The sequence below is a fragment of the Octodon degus genome, unplaced genomic scaffold, assembly GCF_000260255.1.
Source record: "Octodon degus isolate 3935 unplaced genomic scaffold, OctDeg1.0 scaffold00072, whole genome shotgun sequence".
Lineage (NCBI taxonomy): Eukaryota > Metazoa > Chordata > Mammalia > Rodentia > Octodontidae > Octodon > Octodon degus.
Window position 1 is genome coordinate 78,485 of NW_004524648.1, and position 8,719 is coordinate 87,203.

At 37.2% G+C, this 8,719-nt stretch overlaps 1 pseudogene; it reads left to right on the top strand.

The window, feature by feature from the left end:
• Positions 1–8,719, top strand: part of LOC101561537 — a 48,661-nt pseudogene that overhangs the window by 39,694 nt on the left and 248 nt on the right.

The window sequence follows — 8,719 nt, forward strand, 5'->3', positions numbered from 1 at the left end:
GATAAGTTGTGCTTGAATTTTCATTGAATTGTAGATATTGTTGAATTTCTAAAAAATTTAGATTTAGATATATTCTTTTTCCTCTACAAAAATTTTGGACATTTTATTATTCTAATAGTGAATAAAACTGCCTGTTCTCCAAACATCTGATAATAGTGGATGTTTTGAATAAATTTTTCTAATTTCAAACAATATAATGATTGAAAATTAATACTATATTTTGATATGCATTTTTACGATCACAAAGTTGAATATATTTTCAAATTATCCATGATACAAGCTGAATGGATTTCTCTCAAATTCCATATGTGGAAGCCTTCATTTCCAATGTAATTTAGTTAGAGATGCAATCTTGGATCTGTTCTTTTTTTCCCTCTTCTCTTTTCTCTTTCCTCATCCTCTCCTCTTCTTCTCTCTCCATCCTCTCCCCTCAGTCTCCTCTCCCTTCATTTACCCTATTCTTCTTTCTTCATTTTTCTTCCATCTTCTTTTCTTTCTCCTCCACCTTTTTCTTCTACTTCTCCTCCTTCTTTCTTTTATTTCTCTTCTTTCTTTCCTGTCCCCCCTTCTTCCCTGCTGCATGAAGATGGACTGAAAAGGTACCTACCTGCAAGCCAGGAGAACCTTGACCAGAGCCTGACCATTTTGGAACAGTGGACTTGAAATTACAGCTTCCAGAATTGTGAGGAAAATATGTTTCTATTGTTTAACCTAGAGTATAGTACTTTGTTATGGCAGCCTGCAAGGACTAATACACTTCTCGTATACTTCTTTATTTGTACTTGTCTTTTCATATCCTTTCTCTCCTTCTACTACAATGTTAGTTTTTAACTGATTTACAGAAAATTTATGCACTGTACATTTTAACCCTGTGCCATATATTTTGCAAATAATTCCACAGTTTCCCAATTTGCTATTTTTCTTTCATCTTTGTTTTTTATACCTTCTGCCAATTGGAAATTTTATATTTTTATGTTAGCTTTCCCCACAGGCACACAGGCAGGGTTGTATTCTTGGCAGAGAGAGTAACAGATATGATAGAAAACAAGAGTTGAATAGTTCTGGAAACATTAGCCAGAGAAATTAGACAAGAGATAGAATTAAAAGGAATAAGGATTCAAAAAATAGGTGAAATTCTCATTATTTGCAGATGACATGATTCTCTACATAAAGGACCCCAAAAACTCCACAAAGAGTCTTAATCACCAGGTTCAGCAGTACAGCAGGATACAAAGACAACACCCAAAAATTGATAGCATTTTTGTACACAAAGAATGAACACACTGAGAGAAAAATTACGGAAAACATGCCTTGCATAATAACATCCAAAAAATGAAATACTTAGGAATAAATCTCAGAAAGGATATAAAAGATTTATACAGTGAAAATTATGATATTCTGAAAAAAGAGATTAAAGAGGATTTGAGAAAATAGAAAAATATTCCATGCTCCTGGATAGGAAGAACCAACATTGTCAAAATGGCCATACTCCCAAAATTGCTATACAGATTCAATGCAATCCCACTTAAAATACCAGTAGTATACCTTGCAGGGCTAGATAAAACATTCTTCAAATTCATTTGGAACCAGAAGAGACCCAGAATATCAAAAGCAATCTGGGAAACAAAGGAAAGGCAGGAGGTATCACAATCCCTGACCTGATATTATAAGCTACTGTGAAAAAATCAGCAGGGTACTGACATAGAGACAGACCTGAGGATCAGTGGAACAGATTAGACGATTCACACACAACTACAAACACACTCAGTCACCTTATTTTTTATAAAGGGGCCAAACAGGCTCACTGGAAGAAAGGTAGCCTCTTTAATAAATGGTACTGGAAAAAACTGGCTTTCCACATGCTGAAGGCAAAAATTAGGCCCAGTCCTATCACTATGCCCAAAGCTACAGTCAAAAGGCATCAAAGATTTAAATATTAAAACAGAAACACTAAATCTTCTGGGGAGAAGTGTAGGTAGAAATCCTAAAGACATAAGGGTATGTAGAGGGTTCATGAACAAAAATCAAATGGCATGGAAATTTCTTCAAAGAATCAACAAGTGTGATCATATCTTTTTGAAAAGTTTCTGCACTTCAAAGCAAATTTCCAACAGAGGAAAAATAAAACCAACAAACTGGGGAAAAAACTATAGCTGACTGTCCCTCAGACAAAAGTTTTCTATCTAGAACATACAAAGAATTAAAAAAAATCAAGCCTCTGTAATTAAAAGACCCAGTCCAAAATGGGCATCTGAGATAAATATACACTTCTCAAATGAAGAGATACAAATGGAAAATAAACATATGAAAAAATGTTCAACATCATTGGTCATTTGAGAAATGCAAATTGAAACAACACTGAGATTCCATCTTGCCCCCAGAAAGAATGGCTAACATCAGGAAGTGAGCCCATAACAAATGCTGGAGAGACTTTGGAGAAAAAGGAAGACTTCTGCGCTGTTGGTGGGAGTGCTGACTGTTATAAGCACTATGGAAATCAGTGTGAAGATTCTTTAAAATGCCAGGATTGGAGGTCCCATTCAACCCAGCTATTCCCCTCATGGGTATTTTTCCAGAAGAACTGAAAACCCCATACTACAGCAATATGCACATCCATGTTTATAACAGCACAATGTATCATAGCTAAATCCAGGAAACAACCCAGATGCCCATGAACTGAAGAATGGATAAGGAAGACGTGGTATTTTTACACAATGGAGTATTATTCAGCCAGGATAAATATGAGTCTTTTGTCAGTAAATGGATACAAGTAGAAAACATACTCAACTGAACTAAATCAAACCCACATGTGCAAACATTGTATTAGCTCCTTAGTGTGAGAACCTAAAAGAGAAAACTGGAACTGTAGGGTACACTAGATACTGGGAAAATGTTTTGAACTTATTCAAAAGAAAAGAGTTACTGAGTTGACAAGAAGGGCAGGAGAAGGAGTGGAGAAAAGAGATTTTATCGAGGTATGTAAGCAGGATGATTTGGACAACAATGCTGTAGATTTCTGCTGGCCTATGGAAAGGAGCAGTTAATGTTTAATTTGTTTTGCCTCCTTTTTTCAACTGTTTCTCCATTTTTGTCTTCTTATTTTTTTTTTTTTTTGGTGGAACCGGGGATTGAACTCAGGTGCTTACCTGGAAAGCACTTATTCTATGGAGCTATATCCCCAGCCCCCTTAATTTCTTATACATTTCTTTCTTTTTTCTCTTTTATTCCAATTTTACATGCATATATCTGGTAATATGAATACGTAGTTGGAAGACAATGCTATGTATTACAACAAATACTGTGAAATTCATATTACTTTGTTAAATGAAAATCTGTATCTCCTGTAATTTTTTCTGTCTTAATTCTAAGGTGTACTCTCTTTAAACAAATATTTTTTAAAAAGAAAAGAAAAACAAGAGTTGAGCTGGAGGTAGTACTTGGCAGTCAAATTTAATGCAATGGGCTGGGCTAACAGTGATGGAACATGGTTCCTATTGTGAAAGACAAAGTTTTAAGATTATCCTCGAAACATAGCTCCTGGCACCCTGGACCAATAGCCATCAAGAGCAAAAACTAAAAGTACACTATTGGAGTAAAGGGGAAGAAGGGAAGAAGGAGAAGTGTAAGTTATATGGCAGTTGTTGAGATTAGGTACTTGTAACCAAACAGACACAGGCTTGAACACCTCCTCCTGAAATTCCTGTGTAGCCTTAGACTAACTACTGAGTTACGTTGAACCCCAAGTTATTGATTTGCACAATGGGGATGATATAGGTACCTACCTCAGAGAATTGGTAAAAGGATTGATTGGGGTTTAATGTCTATAAAGCTCATGGAGTAGTGCCATGTCCATAGCAAACACAAAATAAAAGCTAAGAGTTATTAAGTTTTTAAAAAGTGTACTATAGATAAGTGGCCCCCTACCAAAAATTCTGTTACTCCATTTAATTCTCCCAACCACTGTAAGAGGGTACATTGCCCACACTTTAAAGAAACTGAGGCCCAAAGAATTTTAGCAGTTGCTAGTAAATGGAAGCCAGACCTACCCATCTACAAAGCCCAGCTGGCTTCCAGCACAGAGCATGCTGTCACCTCAGGCTGGGTGGATGGTTAACTGTCTGAAGAGGGTATGAGAGTCTGAGGGTTGTACTACATACTGGGGGACAATTTTCTGTCTTTCCTCATTTCTATCAATAGACTCTAAATTTCTAAGAGTCTGACCTGAAAATCATAATAGTGAGCAATTTTAAAGCCCTTCCCCCCTCTCCCACCCAGTTTTTCCTAGCGCAGCACAATGGTTCTTCTTCCTCTCTCGGGTCATTATGAGACCCCTGAGATCTAGTCCCACTTATTCTCACTAACAAGGCCCTGGGTGGGAACTTTCTTCTTGAGGACTCATTAAGATTTTGAAGCTGGAAAGAGCCGCTTCTGTTTTTGTCTCCTTTCCTAGATTTCTCCCTCATCCTCAGGTCTGAGTCAGGCTTCTTTCTCATCCTTAGGTTTAGGAGTCAGTCTGTTTCAGGTTCTGTTTGAAACAGGCATCAGGGGAGCAATATCCTCAATTTCAGAATCCAGAGTCAGTCTGGCTCCACCTCTAGTTCCTTTGGGTGGCTTTGAGAAAACAGACAGCTTCTCCAGGTCCCCATCAGTTAAAATGAGGCTTTGTAGTGTCTCCCTTCACTATCCCCATAGGCTAACATGGGGTGGGTGGTGATGAGACACTGGAGAAATTCTAAATACTCCAAGGTCCAACACCCCACTGCTTCACCATTGCAATATTTCTTAGGGCTTGTATTATTGACCTGTCTTTGGCCCTCCCCTCAGCCACCTCCTCCTCCATGGACTAATTTCAAGGTCCCAGGAGGCTGATACTATGATGGAAAAGCTACATGACAGGTACAGCCTCAGACCAACTTTATTTCAGTTGCATATATTCAGCCACATATTGCCTTCAACGCCCCTGACTGAGTTATGCAGTTTCTTGCCACTTCACATCCCAGACCAGGAAACTTCACTGGCCTCTGAGCCACCACAAGGTGAGTTCTTCTGTGGCCCTCCCTCACTCTCATGCTACATGAAAAAGACACTAGCTATTTCTCAGTCAGTCAGATGTCCTCATTCTACAGATGTGAGAATCAAAGCTTCAATCACAAAAATAAAGAGGCCTGCTCAGGATGACATCAAACAGGTAAAACAGCTGAATCTATCACTCACTGAGGCTCCTTCTCCAGGAAACTTTTAAATCCCATCCTTTTGGTGTCAAGTTTGTTTCCAGATCCTGTTAGGAGTTGTACAGGGAGATGCAGTGTTCAATTTCCCTGCTTGTTCCCTAGTGCTTACATAACAGCCTGGCTGGGCCCCCAACACCAGCCTTGGTGATGAAGGAACCATGAGAGCCTCAGAACTGGGGATGAGGGGTATGGTTGCAGCATAACAAAGAAGCCTGGGGCTCAGGTGGGCCCTCAAATGTGATACTCTAGGAGGGTCTCATCAGTGAGCACCTTTGTGATCCTATCATTTCAGACAGACTGGGTAGAGCATAGAGTGCACAGTACAGAGATCTTGCCTACCCTTTTTCCTGTTGATTGAGGACTAGGGAACAGCTACCATTCTGGCCATAATTTCAAAGACTATTTCTTCTAATCACAAAACAAGTATTTGTGATATAAAAAGCTTATTCCAAATGTGGCTCGAGTCACCCTGAATGCCCCTGACCTTGTCCAAATGTGGGTTGCTCCACACCTCATCTAGACAAAGAGAAGAGTAATCCCTTCAGCAGTAACCTTGTGCCTTTTGCTTTATTCCTTTCTCAAAGCACACCAATCCTTCAGTCTAACACAAATTCCAACTTGTCCAAAATATTCTTTCCTAATTACTATTAGTCATAGTGATACCTGTTTGTCAGAAATCCTATTTGTCAACCAGTGCATCCATTCATTTATTTACAAAATGGTACATAAATAAAATGGGCTGGTGTATACTTTTCCTAAAGATGAATCAGACATGAATGTTGTCCTGAAATTGGAATAACTAGGCTAAACAGCTAAATGATTATGCTGGGAGATAAATGCCATGTGGAATAAAATACAAGGTGTATTTTGGAATGTTGAACACACAAATGTCAATTTAAAATGAGTATAGTCAGATCTGGGAGTCAGCTTTATGAGCTGAGTCAAAGACTTTGACCATGTGACACTGGAAGAACATTATACAAACACTATCAGTACAAATCTTTCTTCTCATTGAATTAAGAAAAAGTAGCTGTATATCTATCCTAACAGAAGAAGAACATTATACAGAAAATATAACAGAAATAAGGATGTGGTAGAGGAAATCACAGCTATTGTTATCTGATAACATGGTTAAAATGAAGAAGGGTGTCAGAGGGAAGCTACTGACTGTCCATGACGCACCCACAGCACTCATTCGAATCTGAGCTATTGCAGCCTGTGAGGTAAGACACTGGCTCTACAAGGGAACAGCTATAAAGACTATGAGGTGGGTCTTTGAGTCTTAGAGCAGGTCACAAATAAATACAGGTAGAATTAAAAGATAAGGACAAGGCTTTATGAGACAAATTGGGTTACTCAAAGTAGTAGTACATAGAGGGATCAAGGGCAGGGTCTCAGAAGACAGAATGACTAAATTAAAATCCTGCCTATGGCTCCTGCTTTGTATGCTCATGTTTTTGTTTCTGTCAAGTAGGGCTTAAAAATTTGTACTCAGTATTGTGCTGGCCCCAACCCCCGGGCATGCTGAGCCTTCAAATGAGTCCAGGTGTGGTGCACGCCTATAATCCCAGCACTGGGGAGGCTGAATACAGGAGGATCACTATGAGTCCAAGTTGTGTAGTGAGACCCGGTACCAAGTCTATAAAAAAATGAAGAAAAAAATTTGTACTCATTTCATAGAGATGCTGAGAGAAGTAAATCAGCACACATAGGTAATGAAAGTACTTAGAACAGTACGTGATGCCTAGCCCAGAAGTCTTCCAGTAATTCTTAACTGCATTATCAGAGAATGCTTCAAGGAAATTGTCAGTATCAAGGATACTGGAGATTGTACAGGAAGAGATTTATGGCTTCCATTTATATTGAACTAGTCATTACAATATGGAAGTTGATAGGTGTATCATGCCCCCCACCCTCCCCGCAGGAGATGGTACTAAATAACATTTCTAAAATCTGCATTAACATGTCCATCTGGTTTATTTGTTATGAGTAAGGTCTCTGGTTGTATCCACTTACCTATAGAAGCCTCCAATTTGTTCTTCTTCAGGAGGGGAGGATTACAATCATAGAGTAATAAAATGCAATAGCTTCTTAAACAAATTTCTCTGTTTTTTCAATAGCAATTATCCAGTTTCAAGTTTTCATTTTATCAGAAGCGAATCTTTATAAACTGTGTTTTTATCAAATTTTGCCCAATTTTTCCAATTTAAAAAAATGCTTTCACATAGACTAGGACAAAGTGGACTTTTAAGTAGATTTTTGTATTTTAAAATAACTGAAGGTTTTCCTACATAACTTACTGTTTGGACACATTTTTTTCTTTTTATTGATTGAGTTCAATTAAAATTTAACAATTTTATTTTCTCCTTCCCCTACTGAAAAAGATCTTTTTAACTTGTTTATTAGCTCTGTATTTCTTTTTCTAATCTAGTTTTACCTTTATCATTTTAATTTCTTACTCCTTGATAGTTTTTTCTCATTTCTTGATTTTATTATTTAATATTTTTGTTTTAATACACCATACTTATTTAAAGCTGTGAATGTTTTTCTGGATATTGATTTAAACTAAATTTCTTATGTGGATTAATTTCATCATTTCATTTTTTTCCTCTTCCCCAGCTAGCTTAAGTTTTCATTCTGTTTGATCCATTTTCTAAAAACTTTTATTAAATAATGCATTTTTCTTTAAAGTGTGTTGCAATCAGGTAGTATCATATATATCATTTCTTATTTTGAAGATGGTTGAATTTCTGGTTTTTATATGTGCTTTTATGGCTTTTTAAAATACTTTACTTTGGTAAGATGAAGGTTTCAGGGGCACTTGGAAAAAGAGGTCCTATCATTTGGTCCTTTATATAATTATATTTTTGATAGCTATAATTTTGAATTGAAAATCACTAAAACTCACTTATTTCTATTTCTTCTTGAACTTCTGTGCTTTTGACTTTATATATCAACGCTATACATTTAGGACATTCATTTTCACAACTACCATAACTGTGAACTCTATGATTACAAGCCATTCTTTTATCTCATAGCTTTTATTTTACTTTATATTATTTTATTTTGACTTTTATTTTACCACCGAACTACATCTCCAATTTTAAATTGAATTGATCTTATAATGTTTTCTGTTCCTGTTCTTGAGAATAAAGCAAAGGTATTGAGGTAAATGTAGCAAGAGACATGTACAATGTGATTTAGGGAATAGAAAACTACTCAGTTGGCAAGAGCAAACTTAGCAGAGGGTTGGACATGTAAAAAAAGCTGTGTTTCCGCTTCTCAGAGGAAGAAATTAAACAAGCGAATAAATACATGAAAAAATGCTCCACATCGCTAGCCATTCGTGAAATGCAAATTAAAACTACATTCAGATATCATCTCACCCCAGAAAGAATGGCTATCATAAAGAAATCACCCAACAACAAATGTTGGAGAGGCTGTGGGGAAAAAGGAACCCTTCTCCACTGCTGGTGGGAGTGTAGACT